Source organism: Ursus maritimus, unplaced genomic scaffold (genome assembly GCF_017311325.1).
Source record: "Ursus maritimus isolate PB19 unplaced genomic scaffold, ASM1731132v1 scaffold_15, whole genome shotgun sequence".
Classification (NCBI taxonomy): domain Eukaryota; kingdom Metazoa; phylum Chordata; class Mammalia; order Carnivora; family Ursidae; genus Ursus; species Ursus maritimus.
In genome coordinates this window covers 62,913,643-62,928,558 of record NW_024423897.1, presented here as the reverse complement: position 1 = coordinate 62,928,558, position 14,916 = coordinate 62,913,643, and positions in this window count along the sequence as shown.

Here is a 14,916-nt window from a genome sequence, read left to right as displayed (position 1 = left end):
CCTGTTTATGGGAGTGGCACTGAGAGCCAGATTCAGAACCCGGACCCACTCCTGCTTGAGAGACCAGAGCCTGATTCTGTGCTTTCCTCGAAACCCTGAGATGGGGGTGAAAGTGGGGTCTGTGGGCACTCGGGTCGGGAGAAGAAGGGTACGCCATGCTCCAGGATTGGGGGACCCTGAGAGAACTTCATCTCGCAAGTTTGCTACTGAAATGCCCAATATCCAGGTGCCCAGAGGGAAGGAAGAGGCCAGGGACCAGGCTGATGCAGACAGGTGGAAAAACAGGATGAGGGAGACGCGCAGGGGAAGGAGAATCCTGGAGGGACAGACTAGGTGGGGGTGGGGCCCCAGAGCCAGGCCCTGTGGGCAGAGGGTGAGATCTAAGGGTGGGGAAGTCGGGAAGTCCACCAGACCCAGACCCATTTCCCAGAAAGTGGGCTCCAGAGGTTCTGTGGGTGCAGCTGATGTGTCTGCCTGTGGGCCACTAGAGGGTGGCACTGCCCTGTGCAGTGGGACAGGAGGGGGTTCCAGGGCTCAGCAAGGGCCCCAGGACAGAGTGGTTAGCAGAGGCCATCAACACTGCCAGGCTCTGCGGCTCCCTCTCTCCTCCCCATGTGCATGTCTGTGCCTCAGGGTGTGCGTGGGAGGGGGCAGCAGGGGCCACGGGAACACAAGTGCTCTTGGCCCATCGTGCCTCCTCAGGACCACGTTCACTAGGCGTGTGGAAGGAGAAGGGATGGGGGCCATCCCACCCACTTGGCCATCCTGAGGGGCCTGCTGGAGATGGGTGGGCCAAAGTGTGAGGAGGGAGGGTCACACCTGGGCCACCAGACACAGGTCCTGGGCCCTCCCCTGGCACAGGCTGTCGTGGGCACTTTGTAGGTGGTAGCCAACCCCCCCCCCCAGATGCTCATTGCTGAGCATGGCTAGATGCTCCGACGGGTTTGGGGCCAGGCTGGGGAAGGGGCTATCCTGGCCACAAGGGTCAGGTGGAGCTATGTTCCTTACGGTGGGCAGCCCACTCCTCTTTGGTGAAACAGGCCAGAGTGCTGTCCCCAGAAGCTCACAGGGGCCATGAGATTGAACCGTGGGAGAGTGAGCACCACACAGGCAAGGGAGTGCGTGTGTAACCACCTTTCTGGGCCTCTTCTGAGTCCCAAATCAGGGGGCATGAGCCACGGACCTGAGGCCCTGTGGACCACCGTAGCCAAGAGGCCATGCCTGGCACAGAGGTGTGGGGACCAGGGCCAGTGGGGCCACCACTTAGCCAAGCCTGAGGGAGTCCACAGTCATCACAGGGTTTTTGGCCTCGAAAGGAATCAGGCAGCTCCTGAACAGATGGGCTGGGCGCACCCCTGCCCCCTTCCCTACCACGTGCTGTTGGTTTTGGTAAACTGTTGTGGGGCGTCAGTTCCGAGGTTTTCCCCAAGTCTCCCCACTGGAATGGGTCTCACCACAATGCAGGGACCCAATGCTGAGCGTGTTGTTTCATTCCCAACAACAGGCGGCTCCTGTGAGCCCTTGGCTTCGGCTGCCCGGCCCCTCCTCGCACAGGCCTGGGGCCCGCCCACCCCTTCCTTGGCTGCCATGGCCCCATGTGGCCACGTTTGGCATCTTCAGGCCTCTGAGGGCTCCTGCACAGTGGGTTTGCTCATCCCTCGGATCTGTGCTGGGATCCGACCCCGTATCCTGAGAAAGTGCCTGACGTCCTGAATTCTCACAGCCCTAGTTTCCCTCCAGCTGCCCCAGTGACACCCCGGAGTCTGGCTCAGGTGCTCCCTCTGCAGCTCAGGCTTGTGACTCCTCGGGTGTGGTGTCTTCCCTCCTCTGGGGGTCAGGCAGGTCCCCAGCTGGGTCGTGCTATTTAGCCGTAGTTCTGGGGCCACTTCTGCAGGCTCAGAAGGTCCGACGAGTCTGTAGAGTTAGATTCGGGGCCCATTCACACAGATGCCCTATCCCTGGGTCATAGTCTGGGATCCCCCAGGACCCCTGAATGTTGGTGTCTCAACGGAGCACTCAATCGTCTTGAGTCCAGCTGCTTGACCACAGACTTCTCCGCTTTTCTGCTGCGTGAGCTGTGCTCCTGAGTGTCTGGAGACTCTCTGGCCCTCGTGCTTCTTCGCGGTTGTTGTCCGGTGCTCTCAGCTTTTCCTTTTCTGCATGCAGGACGCCCTCACACCTTAGTGACTACCACCCAGTGCCACTGTCCTTGCATCTGGCCAGGGCATCCCCACAGCTCGAGTACAGGTGACACTTAGCCTCCTCTGTCCCCGCTGGCTGAGCGCCTTCCCCACCAGGCAGTGGGCATCCCAACCAGGGAGGAAGCAGGATTAAGCATGGGAGGCTTCAGACTGCCAAGCAGACCCAATGGTTTGGACTTTGTCAGCCAACGGGGCCGCCGGAGCAAAGATGGTCCATTGGCAGAGTCCCCTGTCAGGAGAAAGGACTGGTCCCTTTAACCACTCTGGGGGTCAGTTAAGAGCAAAGACATTTCATGGATACTGGCAGGAAACTCAGGACTCCTGGGTGGGAGAGAGAGGTCTTCTTCTCTCATGGCACAGCAAGCAGCCTGAGTGCCATGCTCCCTTGTCCCTCTTGTCTCCGCACCCCACAGGGCCAAGACCTAGAACAACTTAGCACAGATGTAACCTTCTCTATGCCGTGAGTTCTCACTTAGGACTAGAAACCCTCCTCTATCAGATGAGTTACCATTCATCATGAGAAGCCTGTTTTCTCTGTCATGTGAGTAACCATTGTTTGGCCAGGATTTTCCAGCCTCTACACCATGAGTCGTCAGTAAGTGGACAGCTTTCTCGCCGTAGGCCGTCACTTACGACAGCAGACCTCCCGCTCCTGCCTCTTAAGCTCATCCGCGGACGGGAAACTGTGGCCAATCACGTGAGCTGTCAGCTCCCATGGCAACCCTTCTTCACTCTCATCTGAGCTACCATTTATGACTGGAGAACTCTCTGTGCCCTTCGTTGCCACTTTCCAGTGGAATTCTTTCTTCTCTATCTCCTGATTGTCGTTTGCGGTGAAACGTTATTGCCATTTATGATTGGATCTCTCTCTCTCCTAAGTTGTAGTGTAGGACGAAGCCCACCCTTCTCTCCCATCAGCATTTATAACTGGAACTCTTCCTTCCCTACCAACGTACTGAATGTTTATTTCTGGAAACTTTTTTTTTCGCTTTTCCGGAGTTGTCATTTTTGGCTAAATACGTTCCCTCGGGATTACCTGAGTTATAATCCATGACTGGCTACTTTCCGTCTTTACTCTTCGCAGTCAGACACCTTCCTTCCTCCATGATTTCTCATTTATGCCTGGAAACCATCCTTCTCTGTCCCCTGACTGCTGCTGAGTATCTGCTGAGCCTACAGTTAAGGCTGACAACCCCCTTCTCGTCCACGCGAGTTATCACTTAGAATGAGGTCTGCTTTCCTCTGTCACCCAACTTGTGAATGGTCACTGGAAACTCTCCTTCCTGCATCCCCTGAGCTCTCACGGGCACCTGCGGTCCTTCTTCCCATGTCACGGGAGTTTTGTGTACGGCTGGAAGCCTTGCGTGTCCCGTCATCAAGTTATCATTTGTGACTAGCGCTCTCTCTCCTCACCCCTGAGTCACACTTGGTGATCGGAGGCCATCTTTGTATCTGCAGTTATTGTTTCACACTAGAACCCTTCCTTCTCCAGCATCGCATTATCAATTATGACTGGAGACTTTCTCATCAGCTCACACTTACCGCTTGAAACCTCTCCCCGTCATATGGATCACAGTTTATGATGGAATCTTCTGTGCCGTTCCCTGTGTTCTCATCTTCGTGGCTCTGTCACCTTTCCTCATTTACCCACTTCAGTTGCATACCCCCGGAAGTATGCTTCCTCTAGCATCTGGGCATAACTTGGGGCTGGAAACCTCTGTCTGCATCACTGGAGTTGGTAGGACTGAAATCATTCTTTCTCTGTCAAAACTGAATTCTCCTTTTTGACCAGAACCTTCTCTCCATGTTAGCTGAGCCACCACTGATGACTATTCTATCTAGTGCTATTATTTATGAGTGGAGACTGTTTCTACCCAAGCGATCATTAATGACTAGAGGTCTTTCTCTATCCACTGATTCACCACGTGCCACTGCAGTCGTTCTCTCTCTGCCTCCTGTGTCACCATTTATGACCAGAGAGTCCTTCTCAACCATCTGAGTAATTCACAACTGGAAACCTCCCTTCCTTGTCTGCCCAGTTGCCATTTGCAACCAGTAACCTTGTCTTTCGTCTCCTAAGGTTTTGGGCACGCAAGAACCGCTCTTCCCATCGCCTGACTGGCCTACACAGAAGAAAAGACTCCTTCTGCATCCCCTGACTTGTCCCGGATGCTTGGAGCCCTTTCCCTCCCCTCAAGTTCTCTGGGGATGCTTGTGTTCCCAGATCCTCTGCACTGCACACCGGTTTGACTCTTCACAGTTTTCTTGTCTTCACCCAGTAGTGTTTTCCTGGAAAAAAAAAAGCACGTTTAACGGCGGCTGTGAATCGTGTGTCCTGACTACTCTCTGTTGTTAGTTTGAGGCACAGACTTTGTCTTTGCGGCCACCTGGGAGGGAGCCCACTGTGAGCATTTCTTCCGACAGCGTGTCCCTGGTGGACTGGCAGAGCGCGCTGCAAGGTGAGGTCGCTCCGGTGTGGGGCAGCGTCTGCTCGTTCCTGGAGCCTTTACTCAGTCTTCCTGAGGCCGTAAAGAAAAGGAGGCCCTCTCTCAACCACTTGGGTTGAGAGCGATTGCTCTAACAGAGGTTTGTGTTTTGTTTCTTCTTGAGTTTTTCAGAGAATAAGGGCCATTTGCTGGTGCTTGTTGTCGGTTTGCCGAGTCATGGTGTTGACAGCTGGCTCCAGCCGCTCCGGCTGGCCTGGGTCCTGGGCACACGTGACCCCTCTGTGCTCTCCCGGTGCTGGGGGTGGTGGGGACAGGAGCCCAGCATCATGCGGGCCCTGCTGCTGTGCTGCCAGCTCCCGGAGAGGCTGCGTCAGCCCGCAGCTCCTCGTAAAGACAGGGATGTGCGATCCTAACTCCATTGACTCCTGGTGGCTAACCTGTTTGCTCCCACTTGTCCAGAGCTGCTAAGCAGCCCTGTGAAATGCAAAACCAGTTTACTGGCCCCTTTATGCTGGATTCAGTTCCCTAAGATGGCCGTGGGCTTTGCCCTTCAGCTGGCTGCCCTTCAGTTGGCCTCGTGCCCAACGGCCAAGGTAATGGTGTGCCCGCACTGCCCCTTGTCTCTGACCTTTTGTGCCCACGCTGCCCCTTGTCTCTGACCTCCGCTGCTGCACAGGACACCATGACGAGGAGTGATGAGAGTGAAGGATGTCTGGAGGGGACGCCAGCCACTGATCCCGCAGCCATCTGCTTCCTCCCCAGCCCTCCCCCCTGGTGCCACCGCAGAGCCCAGGGGACCTGGGACAGCAGATCCTCAGGCATAGAGCCACCCTCACTGGCATGCAGGTGGTGCTGCTGGTGTCTGTCCCTCCCCCACTTCTGTCCCCACCATGTTCCCTACCCCAGGTTCCTTTCCCAGGGAGCTGGAATGGTTCCCTTCTCTTGGGGCCGGGCTGGTTTAGCCATCATTGGTGAGTCTTTCTGACAGAATGTTATTTTACATTGATTTGTGAGTTTTAAAGACCCGTGCTTAGGAAAGGCACCTGCTTTGGACTATCTTAATTTCTCCTTTTGCTTAACAGCCACCTAGACCCATATAATTTATAACCCAGGTAAATAGAATGAGCTGTGTTTGGGGCCAAAGGGAGAGGACTGGCTAATGTCAGTGGTGTCCTGGGTCAGCTCTCTGTATGGTGTTTGGGGTGGTGTTTGTTCCATCCACAGATGTTCACCTTTATTAAGTCTGTCCCAACTTAGTGTTTGCATGTCATACTTCCTGCAGGTGCCCAGGGAACTGAACACTGTGAAACTTTCCCCTGTGAGCACATTGAACCTAGAACTATATTCGCCTGTGAGCATGTTTACCTAGAACTACATTTACCTGTGAGCACCTTCACCTGTAAGAACCATTACCTGTGAGCACATTCACCTGTGAACATGTTTACCTGGGAGCATGTTTACCTGGGAGCACCTTCACCTGTGAGCACCATTACCTGTGAGCATGTTTACCTGTGAGCACATTCACCTGTGAGCATGTTTATCTGGGAGCATGTTTACCTATGAGCACCTTCACCTGTGACTGGGGAAGGAGCACAGTTTTAAGTTGTTAAAGCAAAGTGAGCTGAAGCAGAGCACCTGGCAGGGCTTAGTTTATTTTACTCTGTGCTTTGGGGACTTGCTGTTAACACCTTGGGCAAATCAGGGAACAGGTGGTGATCTAGCAGGACGGTTCCCCTTCCTGGGTGTGCTGGGCAGAGCTGGCTGCTGATGGGAGGGCCATGAAGCCCCAGCACCGTCTGGGTCAGGAGAGCGGGAGCCACTCAGGGGTGGGATCTGGCCGCCCACCAGTGGATAGCAGGGTTACTGTACTTTCTGCTGACAGATGGCCTCTTTTATTTACCTTTTGGAGAACAATTGGCAAGTGATCTGGCTAGTTTTTATTCAGCTTAGCTTTTGGAACAAAAGGAAGGACGACCTGTTGCTTAAGTTGGCTGCACAGATGGGGAGACTCTGCCCGCATCCTGATGGAAAAGACAGACTGAGCAGGAACAGTGATGCAGGACAATGGGTCTGCCCCCTCTTTGTTTGAAATCAATCTGGCGTTAGTGAATGTTCTAGTTTCTTCCTCTGGGGCACGAATGGCTGCATGTTTACGTAGAGTGAAAAGTATGGTAATAGCACTTCAACTTCCAGCCAGCAGGTGACAAGCTGTCGGTTTAAAATGGAATATTACTCAGCCATCAAAAGGAATGATTTCTCAACATTTGCTGCAACATGGACGGCACTGGAGGAGATAATGCTAAGTGAAATAAGTCAAGCAGAGAAAGACAATTATCATATGGTTTCACTCATCTATGGAGCATAAGAACTAGGAAGATCGGTAGGAGAAGAAAGGGATAAAGAAAGGGGGGTGATCAGAAGGGGGAATGAAGCATGAGAGACTATGGACTCTGAGAAACATAATAAAAAAATAAATAAAATAAAAATTAAAAAATAAAAAAAATAAAATGGTCAAAGGCATTCCCACCAACAGTGTAAGAGGGCTCCCCTTTCTCCACATCCTCTCCAACATTTGTTGTTTCCTGCCTTGTCAATTTTTGCCCTTCTAACTGGTGTAAGGTGGTGTCTCAATGTGGTTTTGATTTGAATTTCCCTGATGGCTAATGATCTTGAACATTTTTTCACGTGTCTGTTAGCCATTTGTATGTCTTCATTGGAAAAGTGTTCATATCTTCTGCCCATTTTTTGATTTGATTATTTGTTTCTTGTGTATTGAGTTTGCAAAGTTCTTTATAGATCTTGGATACCAGTCTTTTATCTGTGGTGTCATTTGCAAATATCTTCCCCATTCTGTGGGCTGCCTCTTAATTTTTTTGACTGTTTCCTTGGCTGTGCAGAAGCTTTTTATCTTGATGAAGTCCCACAAGTTCATTTTTTCTTTTTTTTTCTTGCCTTTGGAGATGTGTCATGAAAGAAGTTACACTGTTGGTGGGAATGCAAGTTGGTACAGCCACTTTGGAGAAGAGTGTGGAGGTCCCTCAAAAAGTTAAAAATAGAGCTACCCTATGACCCAGCACTACTGGGTATTTACCCCAAAGATACAGACGTAGTGCAGAGAAGGGCATATGCACCCCAATGTTCATAGCAGCATTGTCCACAATAGCTAAGTTGTGGAAGGAGCCTAGATGTCCTTCAACAGATGGCTGGATTGAGAAGATGTGGTCCATATATACAATGGAATATTACTCAGCCATCAGAAAGAACGATTACCCAACATTGCAGCAACATGGACGGGACTGGAGGAGATTATGCTAACTGAATTAAGTCAAGCAGAGAAACACAATTATCATATGGTTTCACTCATTCACGGAACATAAGAAATAGCAGGGAGATCGGTAGGAGAAGGAAGGGAAGAAGGAAGGGGGGTAAACAGAAGGGGAAATGAACCATGAGAGACTATGGACTCTGGGAAACAAACTGAGGGCTTCAGAAGGGAGGGGTTGGGGCACTGGGATAGGCCGGTGACGGGTATTAAGGAGGGCACGTATCACATGGTGCACTGGGTGTTATACACAAATAATGAATCATGGAACATTACATCAAAAACTAAGGATGTGCTGTATGGTAACTAACATAACATAATAAAAAATTTAAAAAAATAAAAAATAAAATGGTCAAAGGCTTTGATCTCAAGGTGTGTGTAGGTAAAGACCAAGCAGACCCTGGTCTCATCTCCATAGAAATTGGAGTTGACGACTGGTTTGCTCAGCACAAGCCCGTTAGTCGTCAAGACCGTTCAGTAGCCGGGGCTCCCAGATCTACAGGAACAGAGCAGGGGTTCTGGGATCGGCACACATCCCGACAGGCGAGCCTCGTCTGACCCCCTTCTGGGCCCCATCTGACCCCCGTCTGAGCCCCCGTCCGACCCCTGTCTGACCCCCATCTGACCCCCATCTGACCTCTCTCTGGCCCCCCATCTGACCCCCATCTGACCTCTGTCTGACCCCCATCTGACCCCCATCTGACCCCCATCTGACCTCTCTCTGGCCTATCTGGCTGGCGCGGCAAGTCTGTTCCTTTGGCTCAGCCCAGGTGCCTCATCCAAGCGAGGGCAGTAGCCTCGAGGGTTGTCACAACAGGATATTTCAGAAAGCACGTCCTGCTATGTCTGAGCCCCTTGCCCATCATGTCCTGTCTCGGTGCCTGTTTATTCCCCATGTAAACCCCACCGGTATACCTCTGTGCCATCACCTGCATCCCGTTAGTGACTGACAGACTTGGAGCCACCCAACCAGGGCCACAGGCCAGCAGGGGGGCCCCAGGCCCCCACAAGGTGCAGCATGAGGAGCGGGGCATCCGCGGCCCGAGCCAGTCGCCCTCTGGTCCACCCCTCGAGACCGCCCATTCCTAGCCAGCCTTGCGGGTGCTCCTTGTCTTGCGGGGTTTTGAGTAACGGCGGAATGACTTCGGGGCAGAAGCGTCTAAAAAGGCCCCCAGCGGCAGTGTGCAGCCGCGTGCCGTGTCCTCCAACTCTGGCGTCTGCTCTGCCTTCCACTTCCACATGTGCGCCTGTCTTCCCCGCCATTGTCTTTGTGCTGTCCCCTGCCGGGACTCGGCGTCCTTGGCTGGTTGAAAAGTTCCGTGTCTGTCCTGTTGCCCTGACTATTCCCGCCGACTCCCTGAACGCATCACGGTCTGCACCCCCACCCACCACAAGCTCCTCGGACGGGGGCTCTGTGGCCCCAAACGCGGGACTCTGAGATCACAGGGGCCTCGCTGGCGGGCCCCCTTCTCCTGATCACCTGGACCTCCTCGTTGGTTCATGCCCTCAGGCTTTAGGACGGTGGCCGCAGGCTGAGATATTTTGCTGTCCATCTCTCTGCAACGGTCTTGTTTTTCTTTCATTCTGGGAGCCTGGACACTCGCTGCTATGTTTCCATCTGCGTGGTCTGTTCTCCTCTGTGGCCTCAGGTGTGGGCACCAACCTCTGCCCCTCATGGCTGTGAGGGCTCCGCCCAGGCCCCTGTCCCTCCTGGGGTCTGCGGCTGGGGCCTCCAGAAGCTCCTCGCCGGCTTCGCACTCTATTTCAGGGGCTGAGCGTTTCGTTTAGCCCCCATGTGTCCTGCTCATCCTTGTAGCTGCTCGCTGTCGTTGCAGGAGCGTGGTTATGGTCCTTGCGACGCGCTTTATCATTAACATGGAAGTTCCCCTTACACAGCTCTTCCAGGGGCTGTTGGGGGGAGATGCCTTCCGGGGTTCCAACACCTTTGCCTTCTGTTCTCAGTCCCCATTTATTCACTGGTTTGGGGGTTTCTTGGCTGTTGGGGCTGAGGTCATCACACCTAGATCTCTCCATCACCAATGCGCCTCAGGGATTGGAGGCCAGAGAGTGGTCCAGGGAGGGCAGGACAGCTGGTGGCTGAGGCTGGGGCTCGCCCGGGGACTGGCCACAGGCTGGGAGGCACCTAGCAGAGGCAGGGCCTGCGGCTCCGGCTCCCTCTGGCGGTGNCCCGGGAAAGGGCAGCCCCTCCAGTCTGCCGGGAAGCAGGGGTGCGCCCGGTCCCATGTGAGTGCCTGCAGGCCACCGCAGATCGCTCACCTGTAAAGCTACGGCAGGGCACAAACCCAGCTCCACACTGCGGCTGTCAGGGCGGGTGTGGCTGCGTCTGGACGCCCGTAATCCACTGAAGCACAGGACTGGGTGTGGGAGCCTGGGTGCATCACAGCTTGGCCCCCAGGGAGGCCTGCAGGGGAGCTGAGAGGTCCCATTGGCCATCAACCCTTCTTTTCAGTGAACACAGGCCCCAGGTGTGTGGGGACCCTCTGGGAGGATGGCCTGTGGCCCAGCACATGAAGGATGTTCCAGAGGGGCAGGGGCGGACACTACCCTGAGCCAGGGTCCGCACCTGCTGGGGTCTCAGCAGCGATACATACATATCTCTGGGTGCTGACCTCAGAGCTGGGTGCCCGCCGCCGTGTGGGGCTAGGCATCCATGCAAGGGCCATTCCCCAGCCCAATGCCCCCCTGCCCGGGACCCCGCATGTCCTGCAGCTCAGGGCCCCACATGGCACAGACATGGGCTGACTTGGGTGTGGCTGCCCTGAATGTGATGTGACAAGTCTGGGCCTGTGGGGCACCTGAAACCCTCGCTCCACAACACAGAGAAAGGAATGCAGAGCAGCTCAGCAACAACTTCACATCTTGGTTATGTTTTGGCCAAAATTAGAATATTTGAGGTACATTGGGTTAAATGTATTATCAAAATTAATGACATCTGTTTCTTTTTGGTTTGGGTTTTCTTTTTTTTTAATGTGGCTATTAGAAAACTTAGTTTTACATATATGGCTTGCAGTGTATTCTCTCGGACAGGCTGGTCCAGACAACCATCTGGACAATAAATCTTCGTGCTTCTGATTTATGGATAAAGGTTTCGGAGGAAGGAAGGAAGAAGGGTTTTGCTAATTTTGTGGTCCTGCCTGGAAAGGCTTATGGTACTCATTCCCTAAAATGTAAACATTACATAGTCTTACATAAGAAGGTTCACATTGAGGCAACTCGGGCCCACAGGGTGGACGGACATACAGCTCCCACATCCGGGTGCAGGCAGAGAAGCGGAGGGTCCTGACCACAGAGATGCAGCCGGTCCTCCCCAAGAGCCAACCCCACGGCTGCCCTCGCCATGCAGTGGGTGGGGGAGAAGGCAGGTGGACCCACTAGGGAATCCTCTCCCATGGCGCTGGGAAGACAGAGGCTGGAGCGGCTGTCAGCCTCCAGGGCCCCGAAGGCTGCCTTGTGGGGTGTTCTATTGGGTCCAGTGTGGGTTAGTGGGGAGGCTGGCGGTCCTGGAGGGCACGCTCGCCTTGCTGGCCCACAGGTTTGTGTTGGTTGGTTTTCACACACAGCACAAGCCCAGCATCACAGGCCACCCGGTCTCCAGGGGCACGGACAGGTCAGGACAGACCTGCGCACTGAGATGCACACTTGCGTGACGGGCAGAGGCCTACACCTCGGGAGCATGTCTAGGATAAAAATGCCACCCATACAGCAAACAGACCCACCCTTGCCTGCTCCTGACTGCTGACCACGTCCATGGAGCGGGAAGAGCAGGCAGGCCAGACCCCCACACCTGTTCCCCCTCAGAGAGGAGAGGCCGGCCCTCTTCCCACCCTTACTCGTGCAAGGGCCCTGTAGGGCATGCCGGGCCAGGACCTGTGGGGTCGCCTGTGCTGCAGGGGTGGGGGCAGCAGTCAGCAGTGAGCGCGGCCATCACCCATCAGGATGCGACACGGTGTGCTATACGGGTCACCATGGGGGACTGCCCTTCCAGCTGCTTGTGAACGTGTCTCCGCAGGTGCCTCCGTGGGCTGGAGCGTTTCAGGCACGGCTGCGCGGGGCCGTGCTGGGGTGCGGCAGGACGGGGCAGGCCACCGCGTAGGTGAGGGTGGAGTGAGGAGCATGTGTGTTGGCGTGTTAGTTTCCTCTGTCCTGATGACACGTGGCCTCAGCCTGTAAGAGGGCAGGTGCTTTAGGGACATCAAAGAGCCGACCTCTGTGTTCCCACTGCTCCCGCCTCTCCAGCTGCAGGCCAGCGCCTGTCCTCTCGAGGCCCAATGCTATTCCCGTCCATACTGCGCACTGGGGTTGCAGGCCAAGGTCAGCAGACGCTTCGCACTCTAATGGTCGGGGGCAGGGGGGGCGCAAGGGCACCACCCCTGAAGCAGCCCGTACCCCCTGGCCTACCAAGTGGTCGACTGCCCGCTCCCCAGGAGCACCGGAGACCCCGGGCCCACTCTGGCACCCCCCACGCCTGAGACTCGCCTCGCTGAGACTTGCTGCAGTTAACAACTTTATTGAGTGAAGTGCACGATTTGCCGAGTTTTTGGCAGACGTATGCACCTGAGAAACCAGCCCTGTGGTCAAGGAGAGGAGCAGACCAGCTTCCCAGAGTCCCGGGCCACTGTGCCGGCTGCGCGGGGCCTGCGGTGGCCCTCCCTGCGCCCTCCTTGCCGGCGTGCCTTCGCGTCTTTCACCCGTGTTTACCTGGAGTTGTCTGTTTTCTTCCTGGGTTTTGTGTCCGCCGTGGATTCTGACCTCAGCTCCTTCACGGGACACGGGGCCACGGGCGTTTCGCCGTCTGCCACTGAGCAGCACTCCCCCCCCCCCAGAGCACATCCTTCCAGCCTTAGTCCGGTTTGTCCGTTTGCTCCGTCATGGACGGGCTTTCCGCTGTGCGCCTCACCCCGGGCTGGACAGGCTTCCCCCTGCCTCTGCCTCCTCACGTGTTACTCTTCACCCTCAGATATTCCATCCACTTTCAGCAAAGTTTTGCACAAAGTTGTTTTGTGCCCAGGTCCTGTTGGATGGGGTAGCTGTGCCTGTGTGGGGGAACCAGTGTCCTTGAAAGGAGGCTTCCCGAGAGGGCCACGCTGGGAGCCCTTGCCCCACCCAGAGGCGGGAAGGAGCGAGAGGAAAGCACCAGCCCTCACTGGGTTCCTGCAAAGCGAGGCTGGGCAGGGTCAGCAGCTCCAGGCTGGCCAGCGAGCACGACTCGAGTGGGTGGTGTCCAGTTGCCTGGTTCCTGGGTGCTTTAGGGCAGGGGAAACGCTGAGTGAGTGTGGGGGGGGTTGGTTTGCGCAACAAAGGCACGCTCCCTGCCCTTTGCCGCCTCCAAGAAGGGGGCAGTCTCTCCCTGGTCGGTGAGGATTTTAAGGTGTCAAAACTTCACAAGACACAGAAAATTGATAAAATATGATTAATACAGAAGTGTGAGGTTTGGGACAGTTTGGGGGGGTGAGGCTTGCCTGTGCAAGGGTAGTTGTTCAGTACTTTTGGTGAACACACTGTCCTTTCTCCATCAACTCTGGCCGTGTCCGTGTACGTCTTTCTGGACTCTGCTGTGGGTGTATGTGTACCTACCTCTTGGCCAGCACCACCCCGTCTCGATCACAGTAGCTCTGTAGTAAGTCTTTAAAATCCGGTACAATTCTTCGCTTTAAAAGCTGTTTCGACCATGTTAATTCCTCACCTTCCATATCAGTTTTAGAATGAGCTATTATTTATTTGCAGGAGACCTTCCGGGATTCTCTTGAAACCTGAATTAAAGCTGTGGTTCATGTAGGGAGTGCAGACCCTTTTATCAGGCGGAGCCCCAGTCCACAAACATGGGGTGTCCCTCCACGTACTTAGATCTTCTCCCGTTTCTTTCACCAGCATTTTGTTGTTTTCTGCATGCAGACCCAGTTATGTGTTTTGTTAGATTTGTATGTATGCATTATTTTTGAGCTATTATAAATTGTATTATTTTTTAAAATTCTGTTTCCCAGTTGTTCATAGGTAGTATATAGAAATACAACTTTTGTTCATTAAACCTGTATCCTGTCATCTTATTAAACTCACCTTTTAATTCTAGTAGCCTTTTTTTAGATTCCATCCAAGTCCTACATTGAGGGTCAAGTTGTCTGCAATGAAAGCTATTTTAACTTCTTTGCTTCCCATCTGGCTGGCTTTACTTCCTTTTTCTTCCTATTGGCTCACACCTGCAGCACGATCGTGGTACAGGTGGGAAGGGCAGAGTCCTCACCTTGTTCCAGATCTGAGGGGAAAGCACCCAGGCTTACCACGGAGTGTGACGCATAAGGAGCTTGGAAGTTGTTGCTTCCGTCCTCATAACCAGCAAAAGGCCAAACAGACTGAAAACTAGCTCTTCTTGGATCCGTCAAGGATTGCAGGCACAGGACAAGCTGCCACTCTGAAAATGGGGGGCACACGGGCAGAAGCAGAACATCACAGCTAGTTGCTATGAGCACAGCCAGAAACTCACAGGAATTAAGTGTAATTAATGAGCTTGTGAATTAGAAACTCCTGGGGATGTCTCAGGGGCCTCCACAGTTTCATGAGTCCCACCTCCAAGAGCCCTAATAGGTTCTCATGGAGAAGATCAGAGAGAAGTTGCCTTGTACCCGGTGTTTCAGGTGGGAGAATAGCAAAATAAGCATCTGAAATATGCCCAAGGCTCCCATTCTGCATGACACTGGCCTCCCTCAGGGGCGACCGCTCTACCAGAGCCTGATCTGAACTGGGGGAGAAGCACCCAGTCAACTGCAGCCTCACGTCTCACGTACAGGAGAAGCACAAAGACTAGGAGGCTCGTAGAAGGTCACAGCACAGGAACTCAGGCTCACCAAAAACCAGTTTCAATTGTGAGACTGTGGAACGCATCTCCTCCACATCCACAGGCTCCAGTCTAATAACCATGCTTGACAATCGA